This window comes from Bacillus rossius, chromosome 1 (genome assembly GCF_032445375.1).
Source record: "Bacillus rossius redtenbacheri isolate Brsri chromosome 1, Brsri_v3, whole genome shotgun sequence".
Classification (NCBI taxonomy): domain Eukaryota; kingdom Metazoa; phylum Arthropoda; class Insecta; order Phasmatodea; family Bacillidae; genus Bacillus; species Bacillus rossius.
The window spans coordinates 92,584,697-92,610,126 of NC_086330.1; the positions used below are offsets into that span (position 1 = coordinate 92,584,697).

The 25,430-nt window shown below is 35.2% G+C and overlaps 1 protein-coding gene across 9 annotated transcripts in view; it reads left to right on the forward strand.

Annotated features, from left to right (window-relative positions):
* The window catches only part of LOC134540035 (hrp65 protein-like), a 286,028-nt gene that overhangs the window by 221,568 nt on the left and 39,030 nt on the right, over nt 1–25,430 (forward strand). For 6 of the 9 annotated variants that reach the window (XR_010076400.1, XR_010076399.1, XR_010076397.1 and 3 more), the window contains exons 13-14: nt 1,360–1,405; nt 2,948–2,993. The gene's annotated coding sequence lies outside the window, so the exon portion shown is untranslated. The remainder of the gene's footprint in view (nt 1–1,359; nt 1,406–2,947; nt 2,994–25,430) is intronic. The other 3 variants (XR_010076396.1, XR_010076395.1, XR_010076404.1) reach the window with 1 other exon arrangement.

The window sequence follows — 25,430 nt, forward strand, 5'->3', positions numbered from 1 at the left end:
TGACAACATGTCTGTCATGATATAGATGTACATTTTAAAGTTTTAAGCACTGACAGACGATTTCCTATTCCTTCATTCATTGTGCTAATCCAAAGTACATGTATTAAGTGAGTGATTAATCTGTTTATAGGTGTGGTCCCCATCACCACAACCATGGACGCTGCTCCAGAGAAGGTGCTCCACATCATCAGCTGCAAGTGCACCACTGGATGCACCTCTGGAGGCTGCAGCTGCAAAAAGGCAGGACTCAGGTGCTCTGCCATATGCAAGTACTGCGTTGGCACCACTTGCGAGAACTCTCCAGATTCAAACATCAATGAAGAGGACTCAGACGACGAATGCGACGATCAGGCCAACCTCCTCCAGAAAATGTTGCCCTAGAAAGAAGACGTAATGGACGACGGCGACGGCAATGACGACGACGACACAAACCTGCCAATAGCACCAAAGCGATCAAAGTGTTTGGATACCTGATGTGCATAAGATTTTTCATTTGTTGATATTGATGATTAAGTACATTATTTACCTGTAAATGGTGAAAATAAAGAGTTATTGGGCAAAAACTCCTTTTTTTTTTTTTGCTTTTTTTTAATTATGAGAAATTTTTTGTAACTTTGACGGGCTGTATCTCGGTTAATATTAAGTCGAAAAAAAGTGAGACAGTGTATTTTAAAGAAAATTTAATTCTTCTCTATAACTTTGTAACACGATATGTTTCACAAAAAATGCTTATCGTACGAGATATTAGTGAAAAATGTCGAGGTCCCCCCCCCCCCCCCCCATCCCCCCCCCCCCCCCCCCCCCCCCCGAAGTTAGCACAGGGTCCTCGAAGTCGAAAACTCAGATTCTACATGTCAGAGCACCCCCAAATGACATATCAAAATTTCATTAACTTCGGAATACTTTCCAGGTAAAAAGTGGATATCGACACTATCTATTGTAATAGTAAATTATAGTAAAATATGAATTATGCTTAAAACATTAACTTTTTAAAGAGGTATGAATTTTTAATGGTGGAAGTTTTGTTTCTGAAAATTTGTGTGGTTTGTAGGCATTTAACAATTTTTTTTATTGAATTTAGTCTATTTTGTGCTTAAAAATGTAATTTTTTCTTGAATTCTTTTTTTTCCAGGTAATTTTATTTTGTCGGTTTAGTATCATTAAAAATTTTTCTGTGCATTTCTGTATTATGTAGTTTTTTTTAAATGTGTATATCGTGATGAAAGAAATTACCGTTTGACAGTACATGAAAAACCTTAATGGCTGCTGTTTTTTCTGTTTCTGATGGAATTTGTTTTAGCAAATATTTTTTTGTCACTTTTTCTATTATTCACAAATAGGGTTTTTTTTTGTCCACAGCTAGGCATGACTCCAAGTAAGCAAACAAGCTGTGGCTTTCCTTTGGGTATGTTTGTCTCTTTTTTTTTTTCTGTTATATTAATATAGTGAATTTCATCTTCAAGTAAATTTCCATGATTGATGTTAATTTTTTACTTCAACTGTCATTTTTCCTACAGTATTAATGCATTACTTTCCCACGTTGCTAAAGCATTTCCTGCAATTTACATTGCAGCAGTGCTGCAAGTAGTATAAAATAATCAGTAGAGATTTGACAAGACAGTAAAAGTTGACTGTGAATAGTTTAGTTTATTTATTATATGTTACTAAGTGTGATCACAGCAGCTTCGTTTGCTGTTGTAAGCAGCCTACTTTCTTTATACTATAAACCATACCAGTATGAAACAAAACTTTAGTGAGGTGTATGCCAAAATTTTCAATTTTTTATTTTTACATTTTACACTAATGTATTATGATTAAATAATTTGTAAATTTTTACTTAGCTAGAGGATTGCTGGGCCCTTGTTAAAATAAGTTTCAAAGCAAGATATCAAATTCTTATAAATTTAGCATCTTTGTGCATGTTCGGCGATGCTCATTTTACCACATTAAAAATATGGAATGACAGTTGATAACACTGAATTTTCAAACATTGCTACTTCCAACAGAAATGCTTGTAACCTCTTTCTATTCCTAAATGTAAACAATCGTTTTAAATTAAGTTGTTCATTCAATAGCTATGTTTCTGTTAAAAATCTAAAATTATTTAATTTTAATGTGTTTTACACCAAGCCCAAAAATTATTTATGAAAAAATTTCAGCAGTCATATTGGACATTTTTAAGATTCTTCAAAATGTAAATTTCTTGTTCAAGAACAGAAAATTTTATCTTCAACAATAGTGAATTATAAGATTTGGTGGGTTTATTGGTTTCGTAATGTGAGATAATATAGTTTTATTTAATGTATAAAAACCTATAAATCTGTGACCTATTTAGTGGTTTTCCATTTTCTTATTTGTTAGTTATAATTTCCTGGTTACTTTTTAAAATTTGGTTCAACTGTGTGTTTAATATTTAATTTATATCTATATTATATAATATGAAGTATCGCAGGACATAAATCATTAGTATCCATTACTGGTTTTTAATTCCCAACTTAAAAGTAAATAAAACTGACTGAAAGGAGTGTTATTAAAATAAGGCACAAGCAGTTCGGAAATTCTATCCTGTGTATTTTGCTTAACAAACCTAATTTGACCTTTTAAAAAAATATATTAGAATGGTTGTATTTTTTTAGTAAAACATTTCTAAACATTGTGTTATTGATTTTTGAATATTCTTTTCTTGAAAGGAATGCTTTTTCTACTGTACTAAAAATGTTCTGAAAATTTTGAAATTCCTTCGAATTAACATTTTATTTTTGTGCTTCACTGATAGTTTATTATAAAAAAAATTGTGGATGTGTAGAGCATGATGAAAGAAATTACCGTTTGATAATTCATGAATAACATTAATGGCTGCTTTTTTCTATTTCTGATGGGATCTGTTTTACAAATCACTTTTTGTCATTTTTTCGATGGTTCAAAAATAAGTATTTTTTGTTCGCAGCTAGGCATCCCTCCAAATGAGCAAGCGAGCTGTGGTCTGCCATTGGGTATGTATGTCTTTTTTTATAGTGATTTTAATATGCTTGATGTTAAGTAATTTAATTTCTAAATAATCTGAAGGATCACAGGTCAATTTACATTAAAATTAGTATTCTGTCTGTCCATTACAATTTTTTTTTTTTGTTAAAAATTAATCAAATTGTTGTCTCTTAATTTTGGAATTACAGCGAAACCCCTGATTTACATTTTCCCGTTATTTGCACTGTATTCTTCAGGTCCCGTTTAGTTCCCATATAGTCCAATACAATACTTTCCTGCGAATTACGTCTCAAAAATTGATTCCATCCCGCTATTTACGTCACGTAACAACCATAAACAACCAGAAAATACCGTGGAGCTAGTAGGCCTAAAAACATTGTGAAAAACGTAACGTTTATAGTCGGCAGTGAACATTTTAAATCTCAAAATATATATATTTTATAACATGAAAAGTTGCTTTTATTTCTAAACATGTAATAATTTAAGCCTACGCTTGTAAAAGTACGAGTAATTATAACAGGAGACAACCTAAAATGCACGAGGGAAAAACGTAAACTTACGAATGTACAAATATGGCTGCTTGTAAGTTCTGATACTGTATTTATGTCACAACTTAGGCGAAATACTGATATGTGACATAAACTTCACAAGATAAAATGAGCGGAGTCTTGGTAACTGTTTTAAACGTATTTTATAATTTCGGAATTATTGTACAGTTGACGCATATTTTTTAAACTAACCATTTATTTCTGGGGATCGTAAATAATTAATTATTGGTATCAAGACATCACGATAAACGTAAACTTGAACATGTCACGGTAGCGAGAAAACTGGTGCGTATACCAACTGGTATTAGAACTGGATAAAATTGGTACACGGGAGATGGAGCTTATATATTTTTCCGCTTAGCTCGTATCTATTGGTTGGCTGCTAATGGCAGGTCATGAGTCTGGGCGGAGCATAGAGTGCGCATGCGCCGCCGCGTCATTACAGCAGCTGACCGAGTACAATGACCTTTTTCTGCGTACGGCGCGCTATTGACGGTAAATTTTCATCAATTTGCGGCCTTTTTTTTTTTTTATCCACATTTTGGTCGAGTTCGAATCCTCAGTGTTTTTCATCGAATATCGAATCCCAGTCCCACACTAAACTTCACTACATGTTATTAAAAAAAAATCACATTTATTTTAAAAAATTACATAGGTCTATGTATTAAAAAAAAATCACATGTGTATTTATAAAATTATAAAATAAGTGCATAGTGTATACACATGATATAAAATGGAGACAAATTACCTCAAAAACCACACACGTAAGTTTGCATCTGTCTAATTCTCTGTTAAATTAATCCTTCATTTGTTTTCAATAACATACGTTTGTATAATAGACACCATTTAAAAAAATTTACCGTATTTACTCGCGTAAAGGCCCCCCTTTTTTTCCCAAATTTTGACTCCAAAAAAGGGGAGGAGGCTTATAGGCGAATTTGGAGGAAAAAATATATCTTTCTTTTCAAGTCGTCCGTCTTTGTTCGAATGAGGTTGGCCGGGGGTGGCAGCGACTCGGCAGGAGGGAGAGAGAGGCAACGACTCCGCAGGGGGGAGAGGCAGCGACGCACAAGAGGGAGAGAGAGGCATCGACTCCGCATGTTGGAGAGGCAGCGCTATTACAGGGGGGGGAGGCAGAGGCAGCCCTGCGCCAGGAGGGGAGACAGGCAGAGGCGTGACTTAACCTCCCTCCTGCCAGCTAGCCAGCCAACCAGACATAGGAGTGTTAGAATCCTTGACCCACTTCCCTTCCTCCTTCACTTTCCCTATTCTTCTCTGACAACACTCCACATCAACACAGCGGCAGCGCGCGAGTCCAGCTTTCTTTATCTTTATGTCGTTTGAGATAGAACTAACTGCTTACGTCTGGCATCCCTCACGTCGGTCTTACTGAGAACGGACAAACTATAATACCAGTCTCTGTATCACTGCCGCTTAACAAAATCACCTCCCGCCGCCCACAATACATGGCTTGTCTTTTGATGCATGCCAAGCTGCCCTGCCCTCAGATAAACCCAGAAAAACACGGTTTTTAAATTTTTTCTCAAAAATGTTTACAATACAAGGAGGGGGGCTTATACGCGGGCGGGGCCTTTACGCGAGTAAATACGGTACTTTTTTTCTGCAATGTTATATTATTGAAGGTTGGAAATGATTGAGTAGTTATGCTAATTGACAAAATGCAGCATAGTTTATCTTATGTTTGTGATATTTCCGTTACTTTTATAATATAGTTTAGGTATACAGTTGTCTAGAGCTGGACGAACCTCAGTTCTCTGGTTTCGAATCGAACCAAACTGATTCGAACCATAGCAAAAAAATTTCGAACCGAGCCAAACCGAACCTCATTCAGAAATAATTGTTTTGATTTAAAATGAACTGATGACCAGCATTTTAGTCTTCAACTGAGTGGTGAGAAAGAAAGGCTCTCCAGCCATATGTAAAATTAAAACATTATATAGCTTAGCTTATATATATACCAATTTTTAATTCATGAAGAAGTTCCATCTAAATTTCAAAAAGACTATCTTCCTTTTTTAGTGTACACTAACCTTCATTAAAAAATTTATAATATTATAAAGATGACGAACATTCAGCATAAGGCCACATAACATATTTTTGTGGTAGACATAACCTAACATTTTTAATAAGTAAAACTTTTTAATAGGACATTAAAAAAAAGTCGAATGTGAATTAAGTTACCTATCTACATTATGAAACCCGCTGACTGCAGTTGCTGTTTTCTTGGAAGAATGCTGCTCGTCAGAAGAAACTTTAGACATTTTTTGGGGTGGTTCTGGGTCATCTTTATCTTTTCTCCATTTGGTAAACTTAAACGACGTAAGCCTGCTCATCGCAAATCACAATTTAAAAAACAATAATATTGTAAACGTAACGTAAGAAGTGTGGTTATAGAAATTTGCGTCGGAAAAAAGAAAACACGTTAAATAAAGATGGCTGCCGCGACTACGCTAGTCAACTTAGTACCGTACTGTAAAATTTACTGGACCAGTACTTTTAATACACAAGATTAAATTAATATTTTCACTACCTGACTGTTATAACCAAAAAGGCCAAAGAAAATAAATACATCCCAGTAATTTAAAATACGTAATTTACGTAATCATTTCCTAGTTCCTACCGCATTTGTCTTATGTTAACTTGATCACGTTAGTTTTGTTGAAATACGACAGTTCTTGTACATGCGCTTTAGTTTAACGTATGGGGTACGCAATCTTTGGTGATTTTACAACACTTCTCGTACACGCACTATAGTTAAAGGTATAATATACAATAATTTGGCATTTGTACGATAGTTTATATTACGTAGTACGAGAAATGCATACAAAATTCTCTAAAGTAAACAAAAAACAAAGCGCGCCTAAATGGAATAAATGCTTTGCGAGTTATGCAATGATTAATATTTTTTTATTTTGTCTGCGCTTGAAACTGTTGAGGCGACGTTTATGCGATAAAAGTTGGAAGATTACAAGTAATGTAATTTAGTTGTGCTGTTTTGTGAATGGTCTGAAATGGGGTTTAGAAAATTAGAAAAATATAATTTTTTTTAAACGAACGTTCGGTTTTTTCAATATATTTTAAGAGGTTTCGAACCGAACATAAGGGTTCGGTTCGGTTCGAAATTTTCGAACTTCGCCCAGCACTACAATTTTCAATTACTACTTTGTACTATCCCGAGCGGCTGGGAATATTCGTACAGTTCCACCTTGCTTGAAGGTAGTGTGGGGGAGTGGTAATTAAGTGCAATAACACAATACTACAATTTATGCTGTTAGTGAGGTCGTTTTCCCAATTCTTATACAACTTCACTTGAATACACGGTACGTATTGACACGGACTGGTACAGACAGACAGTTCCACAGAGTACAGACGTCGCACACTGCCTGGGATGCGTTAGAGCGATTCACCTATGTCCCCGCGATTTCCGGAGAGCACCATTAATGAGCTGTCTTACCACGATGCTCCAAGAGGTGCTTATTAGCCATGGGATGTCTTACCACGATTCCCCTAGTGGCTACTGCTCCCGGCTCTGCCGGGAGAACTGCCATAACTGGCCGAGGAGCTCTCTTATATAGGCGGCACAGGAGTGCCCCTTGTCCTTACATGAGGGCCGTGTTCAACGCTTTCCAGGGTTCGTGTGCAACAACTCCCACCAAGATCCACTGGGTCCTTCCCCTGCCTCGTGAGGGGGTTTGACCCTTGTCCTCCGCAGTGCTGTGTGCTCTCTTTACAAACTCTTAGGAGGTATAGTCTGACATTACAATCCTTACAAGATACATTACAAAACATTACGAGATACATTACAGTACATTACAAGATACCTTACAAGGTATACTCTGATATTACAACCTAAAACTCTTAAAAACCCACCTCGGATCGTACGAATCCTCGAATCCATAGGATTCAGTATATTCGACGAATCCAAGATTCGAAAATCCCATCCCTATTATAAACCCTGCCGGTTGCAACTGTATTTATAATTTGGAGAGGCAAATCTCCTTGAACAGCCAAAAAAGCAGGCAGAGGAAAATTTCAGTTATTTTTGTTAGGAAGTAATCAGAAAAACATTTTGGCTTTCATTCTTTTTTTATTTTTGTCAAATGTGGTAAATTAATAATTGATTAAATACTAAAGTAAAATTTGTTTTTAGTGTGTTTGTACCTGCATTATAGTATGTGCTATTAAACAAAAGGAAAAAAAATAAATAAGGTAAACTGTACTCCTTTTTTTACTTTTTCCTTTATTCACAATTTCCTGCTGTTTACACTTTTTTACTTTGTCCCCATGAAAAGTGCAAATAAGGGGTTTTGCTGTATTGCTGCTTTGCCTAATCATGTTAAGATAGCATTATTTTTGTATCTAAAACTAATAAAAAAAATTGGCCTATTGTGGTGTTAATAACTATAAAACTGTTCAAATTTTGGTGTAAAAACACTGTTTTAAAACCTGACTAGCTGTGCTAAAAGTCTGTACAAAAAGATTACCATTTGAACATTGGGGGCAGATTTCATTTTTCTCTTTATTTCCTAAAATTTGATTGTAATAACTAGAGACCTTGAATATTGTTACGATTTCCTTGCGGGTTCGTAAGGATAGCCCAATTAATAGATTTTATTCCACACACAGTTTTATTTATTACCACTACTTGTCACTTACAATTAATCTTCTAAGATGGCAGATAATTAATTACATGTAAAGAAATGTCAATTCCCCAGTCACTCGTTTCACACACCTCGCTGGGCCGCACTTCCGGCGCAACTCTCGCCGCAGCACCCCTCGTGGGTCTCCGCCGCGGGACTCCGTCGCCGCACTTCGCCGCCGCCGTCACACCCTTCGCCGAGATCCCACTCGACGACTCGCTCGCCACTTCACACGGGACTCCGCCGCGCCCGCGAATATATCGCCCGGAAACTCCCGACTCCGCTGATCTCACTCACTCCCTGCCCTGGAACCTTCGTCCAAGGACTTCGCCCGGAAACTCCCGACTCCACTGATCTCACTCACTCCCTGCCCTGGAACCTTCGTCCAAGGACTTCGCCACTCTGCCGCACCCGCGGCACTATCGCCCGGAAACTCCGCCGCGGGAGAACTCCCCACTCCGACTCTCTCTCTGACTGACTCGAAGGTCGGCCCAACCTCCTTAAATAGCCCTTGGGTTCCCATCCAGAACAATCGGGCATGTCTCCGAGATATCGCGCGACCTTCGCCGTCGAAATGCCCAGAAACGCATCGTGAGTCCTCGAAGGACGCGGTGGCTGCTCTAAGAACGCCGATAAAGGCGTCTGAGTCATTTTATTCCGCAGTGCGGCCTCTTTTAAGTAACCCGATCTGAGGCAGGTGCGCGCTGCGACGGTCAGGATGTAGCGAGATAGTATGACACGAGATACCAGGGAGAGGATGCGGGTGGAAGGGGGCGCAGACAGGCCGAACGAGTGCGGCGATGCCATGCACTGCAGCCAAGCGCGATCGTAACAATATTATAACTAAAAACTTCTAATAGCAGGACAAAAAAATGTAGAAGAGGGAAAAATTCAAACTTTTTAATAAACTGATATAAAAAATCAAATGCTTACCATTTGTACTTTGTAACGCTTTACATTTATACTTTTCTGAAAAACGTAAAAGAATACAGGAAAAGTGGAAATAATGTGACATTCAATAATTTAATTTCTGTGAGATAAATTACATGACTTCTTGCTATTATACGCACTTGAATACCTACACACATAAAATTGTAATACAGTAAAACCTCGCTCGTACGGCCCCCGGTTCGTACGTACACTTCGATCGTACGTACAGATTTTCAGAAACCGTGAAAAATGAGGCAAAATATAAAAAAAAATGGAAAGTATAAGAAATACGTTAAAGTTTATTAAAATACAGTTGCAACCTGCTGCGTTTATATCAAATACGGGCTACATACACATTGCGTCACAGTAAAAAATTTAAAAGAAGGCCGCAAATTGATGGAAATTTACCGTCAATAGCGCGCCGTATGCGGAGAAAGGTCATTGTACTTGGTCAGCTGCTGTTACGGCGCGGCGTAGCCGCCGGCTGGCTCTCTTTGTTCGCTGAGCTGCGCATGCGCAGTTTACCGTGTTTTATCGCATAATGGTTGTACGCGCGTAATCGTCGCAACCATATTTTAGGCTGTCAAAATTGGGATAAAAAAACTTCTCACGTAAACGTCGCATGATGTTTTTGGTCCCGCTAGTAGATGCCGAGCACTTTGTGTAGGTATCTTTTCCATATAAAACGATGTGTTTTAAAGTAGAAATCTAATATTTATTCTGTCATTACCACTTATTTATTTAATTAACGGAAATACAAAGTTGTCTGACGTGTAAATTTTTTTTAAAGACGTTTTTAAACGGTATTTCCTTTTATCTTATTGTCTGCGTTAACCGCGGCGTACCGCTTATACAAATGTAGCCAGCGCATTATTCATGTTTGGTTATGTTGCTTCCCGTATAGAGCGCGCCCACGTAGTCGAATATCGATATCTCGCCGAGTAGGAATGTGATACAGATTTAGTTATTGCCGCCAAGTGTAGAGCAGAATTAAAAGCTTCAACAAGCCAGGATGATAACCAGACATTTCATTCTTCTGTGTGGGCCTTTTATGTTTCATCAAGTAGTTACATTTTGGACAAAAATTCACGAACAAGGAACTCAAAGAACCTAAACATGCTGCTGGGAAATTCCTTACCAGTCGCAGTGATATGTAAAAAGGTATGGATGTGTTAGATTTCTGTTTTAACATAGCCTTGTGATTGTGTATTAAGCTCAATTTTTATTTTTTCATGTTAATACCTGAAAATGTATTTTATAATTTTATGAATGCATTAGTGTATGCGGACAATTTTGAATTTTTGCAATTAACTTGGGGGATGAAATTTTGCCGCTCCTGATTTACGCATATTTTATTTGCATTACTGTGATTACTGATGGGTGTGTTCAGAGGTTGGCAGCACTGTATAGGTAACCACACAATTGTGATTGTATAACTGCTGGTTAGATTGCATGGTGGTGATGTGGTGAGTATTCAAGCCAAAATTGTAACCCCAAGGAATTTTACAGAGAAGATATTTACAAAAACTGTTGGTCAACTAATAAAAATTGTTATAGTTAGGCATACCTGCCAACTTTTATGGATTGTCTGTTAGTTTTACGGATTTTAATACTGTTTTACGACGTCTTTTAATCTTACGGATTTATTTTTGCGTGGTGGATTATTACTGTTCACTGTACTGGCCATGTATACCTGCCAACTTTTACTGTACCGGCCATGTTACCGACGCACCGGCGGAAGGCGGAATGAAAACAAAAAAAGAGATTGTTATTTGTATATGGTTTGGACTGGACGGTCTAAGTTTGTTTTCCACTTACCGCAACGAAAAAGTGCTTCCTTAAACGGAGGAATGGACCACAATTGTGACGTTAGCCCTACCTCCTTGGTTTGTTCCTTGTACCTTATATTATGTCCAAAATGGCTGACTATTGTTCGTAGTTCCAATGTAGTGCTACGCAACAGTTTTTTTTTTTCGTTTATATTTACATGATGGGAACCATGAGTAAGCTAGCCAACAAGAAATATATTCAGACTTACCGTGCTGCATATAACAACGAATAATCGTGTATTCTGAAATCGCAAAAAGGAGAAACTTTTGTGTTTTGCACAGTGTGCTGGTGTGATTTTAGTATTGCTCATGGAGGTAGGTCCGACGTAACTACACACGTTAAGTGTCCTAAGCATAGGTAAAACGTGTTTTCTGAGGAAGAAAATAAGAAGATTGATAGCTTTTTCACCGGTACTGCACACACAGGGTTGGAAGTGACGAAAGCTTTGTTTCGTTTTTGAATAAACATAATATTGCATTAAGAGGATTCATCATAGGGAAAATAATTCTGCTCTGCCTTTTCGGTAGTCTTCGTACGTGACGTGGTGGGCGGAAGGTTGAGAAAGTCCGTGGGGAGCAAGGCAGGCGAGGATGAGCTGTAAAATCAGCGGGTGGTCTGGGGTGCAGGGGGGTTTGAAAAGGTCTTACAATGGCTTAGGTAAAGTGGTTGAAGATGACCGCGAAGAAGAAAAAAAGGGGGGGGGGGAAGGTCCCAAAGTTTCTATTCCCTGCACCAGATTGTAGTTTTCTGTATCATCTTTAGTTACCGCCGCACAATAAATAAATCTGTGAATCATTCAAAGCTTTCCATAAGGTATCTGTAATGCCTGATGTGATAAATGAAAAATAATCACATAAAATTTAAAAATTATATTCAAAATAAAAAAAATATGTCAAAACATTGTTTCATAACATATTATTTAGATTTAATACATTTGCGGACCTTTTATAATAGAAACGGGTACAACACTTCTCTTACAGATATACTTAAAAATCGCCTACGCAGTTGTGAAAGTAAAAAATGCATATAAATAGATATACAATTTTGTTGACTATACGTTTTTAATAAATTCCATAACTAGTGAAAAAGACTTTGTGTACAATATTCAAACCATACACTTTACATAACAATAACACAATCTATAGTTGTGCAAATTATCTGTGTTAAAGAATGTTTGTAAAAAAAATCCTACTAATATTATAAACGCGAAAGTTTGTAAGTATGGATGGATGTTTGTTACTCTTTCACGTAAAAACTACTGAATGGATTTGAATGAAATTTGGCCTACAGATAGCTTATAACCTGGATTAACACACAGACCCCATATTAATATGAAATTCCATCCCTAAGGAAGTGAAAAAGTGATAATTTCATTTTATAACAGAAAAAATCATAGGTCATAGACATACAAATAGTGAGTGAGTGTCATTTCTCTATGTCTGACACACAATCATACACATAGTAAGGTCTGGCAAATTAATATTTTTCTCCTTGGTGAGACCAGGCCGCTTAGTGGAGTTCGCAGCGGCTAGCAAAATAAAGGCGCTAATAACAGTTTTGTTCTTAACTTCGTCAATAGATAGAGTTGCCTTGAATTTTAAACGCACCATCGTTTGATGCGTTTGTCATGTCTTTAATTTTCGTTTGTTTGTGCCGTATGCGTTCCTATGCCATTCATCCGATTGCGATGAAATTTTGGTGATTAGTTATGCGCATGCCCATGAAGGTTACTGAGACGGTATAACTATTTTTCAATAGTTGGAGCACGAATCGTGTCAAAATATGTGTTTATTTATTTTTATATAGCGACACTTCGTCTGTTTTTGTTGTATAAGTGCGCATGCATGACACAATTTATTTAAATATAAAAGAGAGACAGAGATAGAGTGATTGAGATATATATATATATATATATATATATATAGTGAGATAGAGATATATATATATATAGTGAGATAGATATATATATATATATATATATATATAGATATATATATATATATATATATATATATATATAGTGAGATAGAGACGGAGAGATAAGTTGAGATAGAGCGAGGTATAGATAATGAAATGGGTTAGATAAAGAGATATACCTATAGATGTATAGAGCTATATAGAGACTTATATATATAAGATATAGAGATAGTGGAAAGTATATATGTAGCTATAAAGAGATAAATAGAGATAAATAGATACATAGATGTACCGTATTGGTCCGAATATAAGGCGACCATTTTTACATAAACGAGAGATGCAAAAATTGGAAGTCGCCTTATTTTCGCACCCAAGACGTCAGAACCGCAAACATTAGTTCCAAGCTGAAAGCTACAGTAGAAACATTGTTTAACAAAACGTTCACAATTTTTTATATTAACTAAAACTTTGTTACCTCACACGGGGAAAAACCATAAATCCACCTAATATTGCAGTAATTGACAATTGTTTGAAGTTGAAAATTAAAATATTTGTTCTTGAGTAAAAACGTGAATGTTGAAGCATCTCAAAATGGCAACCTTTTATTTCACAATTCATATTTGTACTTTGTGTACAATCGCGTGTTAACATTTACGGTAATTTTTCTTCAGATTTTTAACGGAAATATTTGTACTAAAACATCACAGTTATTTTCAGAACGATTGTTTACGTTTACAAACATTTCGGATGTAATGTTTGGAAATTCACGGCTGCCAACTGTCTTTCCACAATATTTCTTTGTTGTAAAACGAACATTGCCGAACACGCACGAAGACGCCATATTAATAGGAATTTGGTACGTTGCTTCAAAAGCTATTTTAATAATCCACTCTTTATTTATGTAAAAACCTTTCATAATTATAATAGATTATTCTTTCAAATTCATAGAACAGACTCTCTCTGTCAGAGAGTAATATGGACAAATATACGCGGTCACGTAACCGAAGTTATTCTTGGCCGTATGCTTCATCATGTCAGCTAGCCACTTGTTTTGTTCCGGCAAGATGCATTCTTTGTTTGCTTTTTTTATGTTTAACACACTACTAAATAGTAATACGCCTTGTTCTGTGGTAATATGTAGCTTAAGTCAAACGGAAAGTTAAATGCTGTATTTTAAGAGGGATTAATAGCCATTGTAAAAATTTTAAATTCGTAGATACAGTAAACTGTGAAAAATTAACAATCACACATTGGTGGAACGGCGGGGAACGAGCCCTAGACAAATAAACAGCTCTGAAGATGACAATTATGCAGCTTCATTAGAGTAAACATACGAAAAGATTTCTAGTGTAATACTTAAAAATGTAAATATTTTCTAATTGTTTTCTTTTGACTTTTAGGGTAGGCCATTCAAACTTATTTTAAATAAGTAATGTGATAAATATAAATTAATTGTTATACATAAATGCAAAAACAATTTATCAACACAAAATGTATGTCTAATGAATTTTCACATTAATTTATACCAAAAATTATTTTTACATTTGTTTGGCCTCCTGAAACTGCAGGTCGCCTTATATTCGGGGTCGCCTTATATTCGGGCCAATACGGTATATAGATGTAGATAGAGATAAATATATATAGAGAGATGGATAGATGATTTGTATATGTGGAACTACTTCAAACATATTACAAAACAAAACTGAATGAAGCATTGCAATGCAGGCCGAGCATTAGCTAGATAATGGAATCATTTCAATATTAGTAATCTCTTATTTTTAGCTTTTTTTATATATTGCTTTATAAAGTCTAAATTACATACAGACCAGGTAAATAAGTATAAACTGGCAGAACAACGTCTGTCGGGATCTGAAAGTGATTTAAATTAATTTTCACATTTGACATTCAAATCAAGAAGACAATTACCAACTACGCCCTGTGTTCAGCCCGGGCAAGGCCGGGTATTGCAGCTAGTATATCATTAACGTTTATTAAAGTACCAGACACTTTTGCATTAAACCAAATAATAAATAATAGTTTAAAAAAACTAGAAAACACGCTTTTATAGAAAATTGAACTAAAAAATAGAAAATAAATTTTAATAAAACTGAATTTAAAATAGTGTAAAAAATGTTTTTTATTTTAAAAAAAATAAAGCGTGGGGTGCATGGTGTCAATAGTTATAATTATTTTATTGACAGATATGAGTAGAAGGATTATCATTTTGATAATATATTAAAAAGCACCCCACGCTTTTTTTTTAAATAAAATACTTTTTTTACAATATTTTTAATTCAATTTTATTAAAATTTCTTTTCTATTTTTTTTAGTTCAATTTTCTATAAAAGCGCGTTTTTTAGTTTTTTTAAACTATTATTTATTTTCTACTTTTTAGTTTGGTTTATTTATAATTTAAAGTGATACTTCTTTATCGACGTATGAAAGAAATTTTATAAAAATGTAAAAAAAACTTGATAGTTATTACATCAATTACTATTAAAGTAGTTTTTGAATAGATATTGGCTGCAGTTAAAATAAAATCGATAAATATTGTTTTATCTCAGGAGTGTCTCTAGATGTGGCTCAATTTTTTATTTATTACATGACTTTACTATTAAAGTGATGAGTAGATATTGGCTGCTTCTAAAATATATATCCAATATATCGTGTTGAAGAACTACAGTACTAAATAATTTCAATATACTGCTATGAAAATCAATATATTCGGGAAGTCATTGATGTTTATTCTAAGTCAGCATATCTGATGGGTGACATCCTTTGTTTTCAAATGTCTCACAAAACATTTTCTCCCATTTGTTCCGGTCCGATTCCACTGTAAGTTTCATTTGCATGCAGTTGTACCAAACTACACTGGAGTATTCTAAGAAATGTTTTAAAATTTCTATTTTCTTTTTGTTTTCTTAGATTAGCAAACATTTACATTCTTTTTTGAAATCTTTAATCCACTGGTAAGCATTTGAGTTTCTGCCCGTGAATTTCTCAATCATGAAATCGTATGCAAATTTTCCCTAAATTTTGAGTTTCAGATATAGATTTTTTTTCTTCAAGAAATTTTTCTAACAGTTTTTCCAATTTTTTATTTGATCCACTAGGTATAGATTTAACACTTTTTGTTTTTTCCTCAATTTCGTCGAGGTAAAAATCCTTAAACTGTATGTTTTGCTCTTTATCCAAATATATTTTTTATATATCATCTGTCAAACTTATCCATACTTTCCGTGTTTGATGTCTTTTATTTAATGATTTGCTGACTTTGGCATAGTTTGGAATATTTTTAACTGTTTGGTGTAGATTTGCAGGTTGGTGTTCGAGTGTAATTTCAAAAATCTGCCATCAGGTGTAGCTATTGAGGTTATGCATATGGTGTTTGATTTCCCATCTGCTGTTGGTTTCACAGCAAAATTAAACCTCAATTTTTCCATGTTTCGTGAAATATTTGCAGAAAATGTTGTTTTATAATGATGTTTCACTCTTGGTTAATTGGTCAAATGAAACAAATACATAATTGTGTTTCTCTATTTAACGAAAGAAACAACATTTAAAGCCCTTATTTCAGGGAATTTTGTTTTCATATTTTTACAAATATAGATAATATTCTCTTCAAGAAAGTATATTGTTCACAATAATCATAACCCACTCTCACTTTTCATTTAATTAAATGTCACAATATTTAGTAGGCTTTGTTTATATCGCACCAAAGACAAACTGAAAGAAAATAGTTCGCACATGAGCGAAATGCGAACTCTTTTCTTTCAGTTTGTCTTTGGCGCGATATAAACAAAGCCTACTAAATATTGTGAAATTTTATAAATTGACAAAAATCTTATTTTGCAAATTTAATAATGGAATAATCTTATCAAATTAGTGTATTGTCATCGTTCTTCGATAAATCTACAAAGTTTGAATGAAATCTGGCCGTTTAAAGTGGGTCAAAATCGCACCCAAAGGAGTCGGTTACAAACATACAAACATAAAGGTGAAGCTAATATAAAGCATGTAAAAATAAATCAATTATACTTATTTTGTAAACTTGTATTATTACCCTTTATTTTATTTGTTGAGAGAAAAACATGAAACAGTAAATTATAAAACCATTACAGAATGGCAATTTTAATTGTTAAAGATATTAACATTATCAAACAACACTTTAAAATAAATATCGCGCGCTTTCACGGTTTTTGCTTTGCCTTTGGGTTCTAGCCGCGTCACATTGGAAGTTATTTCGACGTTGCGGAGTGCATTGCAGCCTCTATCTTTAGGGAAGCAGCAGCAGTCGTTTCTTACCTACTGTCAGTAACAGTAAGTAGTAGGTTACTGACGAACAGTAGGTAGTAGGTTACTGAGAGTAACAGTAGGTAAGAAGCGACTTCTGCTGCTGCCCTGAAGATGGAGGCTGCAACGCACTCCGAAACGTCGGAAAGAACTTCCATTGTGACGCGGCTAGAATCCAGAAGACAAGAACATTTATTAAAATGTTTCTAGTTGATTTGATAACTTAAAGTATTTTAGTAAATTCTTGATTATTACCATAATGTTCCTGATTTGTTATGAAGTCGCTTGAAATCTCGATTATCAATGACTCCGACATCTTATCATGTTTATCATTGGCCAAACATTATTAAATTTGCAAGAGGAATTACCTCACAGAATGTGCCCGCCAATTTCAAACTTACCATACATAGTTTATCAAATACAGACACACATACAGACTTATTAGTACCTCTGGCCTGCGCCTCTTTTTCCTGTATGCTGATAAAAACAATCTGGCTTTGCTAGACTTCCGAGCCATTGATAGCTACACTTCCTTCTTCTGGCGAGTTGCGAACCTCAGTTTTGGGACAGCTCCACAGCAGGTAGTAACCCCCACCCCCTGCACTCTTCCCTATTGTTGTTGTCAGGCTCGGGCAGAGTCCTGCGCCCAGCAGGGGTCAGCTTAGCAGCTCCACAGGGGGGAGGGCTCTCGCTGTCTACACCTCTTCTTCCCTTCTCTGCCTCCCACCCAGTTTCCCGCGCGACGATCATCTTTTTGGCCCAGCAATGTGTGCATTACTTTAGAAATACATAATTTTCATCAAATATCTCAATTACGACAGTGAAAACACAGAAAGAAATTTATTTTATAAGGTTAACACTATGTTTCCAATGAAAAATATTTATGAAATATTCAATTAGAACTTCTGAAAATCACACTGAAAACAGCTCAGAAACAGTACTTTCAATGCGGGATAAAACTTATATAATCACAAAAATTTAAAAAAATTATTCAATAGAAACCTTCCTTATACCTTTCTATATTTTTCAAAATTTTTTATTTCTTTTCAGTATTAAAATTACGCCATTGAGACTTGGAACCGCGAGACCCTGCAGCACACAATTTTAGCAGCTGTGATGAATCCTCTTAAATGCAGCAGACCACGCTGGTGCATTATTTAGAAAGATGTTCCCGGACTCTGAAATAGCAAAGAAATTAGCTTGCGGCTGCACGAAAGCAACGTGTATTTTAAATGAAATGGCATGTTATGTAACTTCTGAAGTTGTGAAATGTTTGCAGGTTAGTACATTTTCCATTGCCACAGATGGAAGTAATGGTACAGATGAAAAGCTGTATCCAATTGTAGTTATGTTTTTTTGATAATGATGAGAGTAGAATAGTTAGTACTGTGGCCGGCAGTTATCTTGGCGTGTCTCAGCGCGGGGGTGCGGGGACAGCGGGACCGGAGAAAGAAGAGGGGGTAAGCAGGCGACACGTAGCCGAGAGCCGTGTAGTGGCTGTTAGGAAAATATCGCCCCTCAGTGTATACCCGAAAATGGAAGGCGAAGGTGGCAGCTCGCAGAGGCGCGGTAATGTGATACATAGCGGAGAGCGGGAAATAATAAAAACCGTGATGCAGTTTATTGATGAAGAAGCGAAAAATAAATGTCTGCTCGAGCCTTTACAGAGACAGACGGCAAGAGCAGCGAAGTACACGGATGTGAGTGAACGGTCCATAGTCAGGATTCGTAAAGTCAGCAAAGAACGACCACATGACCCACAGACTACGCCAGAAAAAAATAGGTATTTTAAGTATTTAATAAACAATGGAAATATATGTTTACTACGTTACTGTTACGTAGTGTATAGTGGAGTAAAATATTTGGGCAGTTAGGGTGTGTGTGAGTTGGGCGGCTATTAACAAGTAAGGTCTTCATAGCCTATTGTGGAGAAATGATGAGTATGAAGCGTTGACGAAATGACAGAACGGGGAAAACGGGAGTACCTAGAGAAAGTAATAAGAATAGTAAAATTAGTAATTAATTTTAACTTTATTTTGTTTTTCGTCACCTAATACAATCAATTATCATGGAAAGAGAACTTCACACCTACATTAAACAAATCATATAATATATATGAGGTTTTGAAGGTTATAATATGCATTCTAAAGTGGAAGTACAATGCAAATTGTATTTACATTTATAATAAATAATCGATTATAGGTGCATTAAAATATAAAGCCACACATACACAAGCATTTTTTAAATGCCATTAACGTTGGTAGTCAGGTGTTTCCTAAACGACATGAAGTTAAAGCAGCAAATATAACATAACAAGCTCCATGTTTACTTAAATGTACATCCAGCGCTAAATGGAACGTTTTAGGTACGGAAACCGGATAACGATAAGGGCTACAGTGGCTCCTGCGTCATCAACTGTGAGATAGCTTTCGCGCGGAGAGCTACAATTGCGTAATGTTTTGGTCGTTTGCTTTTTCTTGTAAGACTTTTGTTTTAATTAACATTGAGAACACAATGAATTGAGAAGCATAGTTTTAAATTTATTTTAAATACTAAGTGACCTAGTTTTCCAAAATAAATCGTGTCTGGTTTTCGCTAGTTACTGAGTTAACATTTCAATTAATTTTGGTTAGCATAATGATTAGCAGACACCGTAAGTATATTTAATGGGACAAAGTAAAACTTTACAGGTTTAGATAATAGTTCGTTACTTTTCCTGACAGATGAGTACAAATATTCGAGCACAACCACTGCAATTTACACAATGTTACACTTCTGTAATACAAGTACAATTCATAGGATTTCATACTTTTGGTTGGGTAACCCAGCGCTCTTAGCCAAACGGCCTTACCGCCCTGGGGCCCCCACAGACGTGGATACAGACTTACGTAGTGTAGGAAGTCACGTGCCGAATGTTTTCTGTTCTGCTAGTACAAACCTGGCCGCTGACCTTGACAATAGGGTATCGCTTTCTCTTCGCCTTCCCCTCCCCAACAGACAGGACTAGGGAGCTCAGATGCCAAGATAACTGCCGGGCATAGTAAGGTTCTCTCAGTGCCTAAGTTAATCGGTGATTTGACTGGCAAGAACATAGGCAATAGGTATGTTGCATTCACAGCTGAAAACGTAAGATGTGCCTCTAAAAAATTGTCTCATTTTGTTCTGACAATGCACCGAATATGGTAGGTTCTAAGAATGGTGTTGCAGCGTTGCTGAAGAAAAATCATGAAGAAATAATAGTTATTGGGTGTTCATGTTACCTAATAAACTTGGCAGCAGAGAAGGCTTTAGCAAGTTTGCCACTAAAAGTAGAGGACATCCTGATAGACATATTCTACTTTTTAGCGAAAAGTGTTAAACAAAGAGAGAGCCTGCAGAAATTTCAACAGTTGCACAATAAAGAGACGAAAACATTTTTGAAGCATGGCTGTACGAGATGGCTATCACTTGGCAGAAGTTTGAAAAGATTGATGGATCAGTGGGCACCATTACTTAGTTTTTTTAAATAAGAGGTGTCTGCAGCAAATAAATCAAGTAATGCCATTTCTCTGTCATCATACAAGATCCCTGAAATCCAGAAACCTGCAGATGATCCTGTTCCATCAAAGGGAAGTGAAAAACATGGGAAGAGAGTATCCGACGTGGTTGCAGACACTGAGGCAAGTAGCAGTATTATCAAGAGTTCGTGGAGTAGATGGCTTCCTGAAGTATAACAGACTGTCAAAGATAATGCTATCATTTCTGTCAATCTCCCACAGTAATTCATAATGAGCACATTTTCAGTATGGTCAAAAAAACAGAACCCAATTTAGGTTTTCCATGTCATCTGAAACTTTGCAGTCTATTTCTGTGTTGAAATCTGGGAATTGTGTTAGTTATGAACAAAGGTTTACCTCAGATTTATTAGGTAAAGCAAAGAAGGCAACTGCTGCATATTCAGTCTTAAAATTGCATCAAGGATGATAATCAGGAGATGACTGAAATATGTAACAAACATGTGATATAGCAAGGTATGTCTTTAAGTAATCTTGTTTAGTGAATACTATTGCTTTTGTTTTGTACTTGATCATTTTGCTTTTCATATGCATGCTGTGAAAATTGGCATATTCAGGATAGGTTTAGTTTCCCAGTACATTTACAATATTGACTGTATGAGGTTTTCATTCTAGGCCATTAGCAGAAACCAAATGGAATAGAAAAATAGAAAATAATTTCACATAAAGCATTAAAAAAATTGCCACATTTGATTTACGATACATTTTCCCAATTTAAAAGTTTTCTAAAAAGTTGGCAGGTGTTGGCAGGTATGGGTACAGTGTGTCTTTCTCTACTAAGGAAATCTTGACTTTAGAACTTTGCACAAATTCTGTGCGAACAAACTTCCAGGCTAGTGTTGTGTATGATTTCGTAACACATAATGCATATCCCCTGCAAAAGTTGTATTACCAGTCCCAATTTTGTATAGCGTTCAGAATTTGTTTCTTGTGTTGTCTGAGAAATTGGTTTTAACACTTACACAGCCCCCACCAATGAGCTTTCATTCATTAGCTGATACTTTTGATACTGTAGTTAGGGTCTGAAGCAAGCTTCTTTTAAAACTAACAATCTTTTCACGTTTCCACATCTTGAATAACATCAAGGACAGATTCAAATTCCATCAGATGTTGCTTCAGTTTAAGACTGTCTTCCTACGGAGCTTCTTGAGTAATACCCAACAATTTTGCGGTCTTTTATAAATACTTTCTCTAGTCCCAGCATCATATTTTCTGCATCATGAATAAGTGTTAAGTTGTAAAGAATGGGCAAAATCTATGTCATAGAATTCACAGCAGCATTGTCAGTTACTACAGACACGGTAGGTCAGAGAAATCTCCCTTTCAGGATAAATATTTTTGAGCATAACCTTGATGTTCTCTGCACTGTGAGACTCTGACATAGAGTAATTTTGCATTTTTTATTTAAACTCAGATTTAACCATTACATAAATGTCCTGTTAAAGATTCCACATCATTACCCATGTCTTCATGTACAGTCAAACCTCTATCTATCGTTTTTCAGGGGACCAACAAAAAAATTCAGTAGATGCGGACATTCAATAGATGTGGACTTCACTCTTAAGAATTTTTAAAAAATAATATTTAACCTCAAAATTAGTGTCAGAAATATGTCAGTTACTTGTCATTAAAGTTAAATCAGTTGAAAAATAAATAAAAATGGAAGTATTTTACTTAATTCAATTTACACTTGCAAAAAAAAACATAAGCACAATAAATCTACATGGAAATTAAAGTCGTTTTCAATATCCTGAAGTCTGAAATATGTTTACTCATGTCATCAAATGTAGAGCTGTCCTGAAGAAGCCGATTTTGCCAATATTTAATTGAATCGGCATTTCTGCCGACTTCCGATACGCTTGTTAATTTTCGGCCGATATTACTGAAAAACGAGAGAGACTGCCATAACCTAAAAATCCACGAGTACCCTTTTCAGTTTTCGTAGTAGTACTGCATTATTTCAGATCGCATTATTTCTTCGCAACATGTGCCAAACGTACATATAAAAATTTAACATCCTTTTTTTCAATAATGTTCTTTAATTTTAATATGTCATAAATAAATACATCACCGTCACTGTAAATAGACATCTCGGTTGTTACGGTAACTAGAGTGCAAATGTGGTAGCTTTCGTGCTTCTGTAGTAATTATGGTATCGACAAAGAATCTTTAGTTCTTTTTATGGTAATTATCTTAGGATAACAATTGGGTTTGTACTGTAGTTATGGTACATCATCCATATTTCTTCGTACGTTGTTGTTCATTTGTCTTTTCTTCATATTTACGTGCTCCATTACTTGGCTGCAGATTTAAGGTGATATTTACTACTGTATACTATCATTACTGTTTTTATGACGGTTTCTTTCTAAGAAATGGTTATTTCTGCAAAATCTTTATGGTTAAACGATCATCTATTATAATTTATAGTGACGGGACCACATATTTTGAACGATCAATGCGGACAAAACGATAATTCGAACATCGGTACAAGCGGACTTTTTTAACCTTAGTTGTATGGCAATTTTGCCGGGACCGTAGAAAGTATACGATAAACACGGACAATCGATACATGCGAGTTCGATAGATAGAGGTTTGACTGTACTTCAGTCTTCAGTTCTGCCTTGAAAGACTGAAATAAACTTGCAACCACATTTCTTTTGATCTGGCGGTCCACTTTGGCATCAAGTATGATGAGATTTTTCTTTGCTTTATTCCGAAAACTTTTCCAGCTGGCCAGTAGTGATCTTAATCTGCTGAGAAGTGTAAAGGGCATATTCTTGTGTTTCTTGCAGATGGTTGATTAGAGCGGTTGCAGTACCTAAGATAAAGATGGGTAAACTAAGCAAAAAAAACCTTTTCTGATAGAGATCCACGTTTCTGGGAGAACATAAAATATTGCAAAATCCTTTTTTTTTTTTTTCTTAATATGTTTTTTAATCATTCTCTTGTGATACTTCAAATAATCATTCTCTTGTGATACTTCAAATAGGTTACAAGTAGTTTGCCATTTTAATAAATGGTTAGGTTTATAAATTACAAATCTGTGATCTTGTAAGGATGGTTGGTTTGGTTAGGTTAGCTAAATTGAAATACAATATAAAATAATTTCACTGGTTAGTGTAGATTTCCCAACTTAAAATGTTGCCAACTTAACATAACCAATTGTCCTTATTATTTTATAGAATTTTTAATATAGCTAACCTAACCAATGAAATTGACATGATTTCGAAATTGACATGATTTCGCAGTATTTTTTATCAAAGCTAACCTAACAAAGTTTACACAATTTTAAATGTATCTAACTAAACATAACCGCTTGTTAAAATGGTAAACTATTTAAAGTATCAGAATACCCTCTTATGGAATAATAAAAAACAAGTTATAAAATGTAATTGTTTTATAAATAATATTGTTTCGAAAAGTTTTTTATTATTATTTCACAGAATCACCCACTAAAGCTTGAATGGAATAATTTTTATATTAACGTTGCATTTTACTTACGAGTAGCAAGGCCTAAATGTGAATTGAAATGGAAAAATAAAATAGTAACCTTGCAGATATATTAGTAACAATAAAAATTTTCAAAAATGCATGAAATTTGATTTGAAGTAAAGTTCCTGTTGGAGTTTTCAGAACGTTGTGGCACGTTGTGCATTCTTGCATTTGCTTGTTTCGTATGAAGAAGTGCCAGATTCCACTAATCTTTGATATGTTTGGTTCGCTACGTTTTAATTTATTTGAACTGTAATTCTCCTCCTTTGCCCGGTACCCCATACTTTAACTAACCAGAATTAACTTTACTTCAAATTCTAAATTCTGTCTTAATGTTTTTTTTGTTTTTTTTTTTACCAAACACAAAGGTTAGGCCTATCTATTACGTACTCTAAGACAATGGACCATTGCGGGTTTTCTCATATTTAGTGTATTAGAGATATTTTCTTTAATCAATGAAACCGCTTTAAAAAATAACTGGTTCAGTTAGTACTCTTACATTATGGCATACCAGGCACAGATTTCCATGATATAGAAGACGTGAAAGTTTTATTTTGTATATATCATTCATTATTATTCCGATCAGTTACCAAAATGGTAAAAATAAACAAATATGTGAAGCATGAGAAATTAACTTAAGAGGCCACTCCAGTGTTTCAGAGGCACTATGCAACCCGCGTTAACCTCATAAGTTTCAATGCTATTTTCATTTTGCTTATAACTAGTGGTGCACCGATATGACTTTACCGATTACCGATTCGATTATCGATTATAAGAGCAATAATCGGCAGATACCGATTCGGTTACCGATTATAACGAACAAATTTTTTTAAGTGTAATAATTCACACAAAAAATTTTATTCCCATGTAAATTTAATAACAAGATTAGGTAAAATTGAGAATACAGTTATAATAACAGTATACATATATATAAAATACACTATTAAGTCATTGCAAAGTGTAAATTAAATTAACTTCTATTTATATTTGTTATTGTAAACAACTTGAACTACAGTCTAATAATTGTAATTTACAATGGGTACGTGTTTGTTGCGGAAAACTAGCATTATTATCGACTATCACATAGGGTTGCATCGAGAAATTACTGTTTAACAATGTAAACATGTTGCTTTATTTTGTTCACTCTAGTTTATAGAAAAATGTTTCCACACTTCACTTTTTTTCTCCCTACTCGCCATCTCACTATAATTATAAAAAAA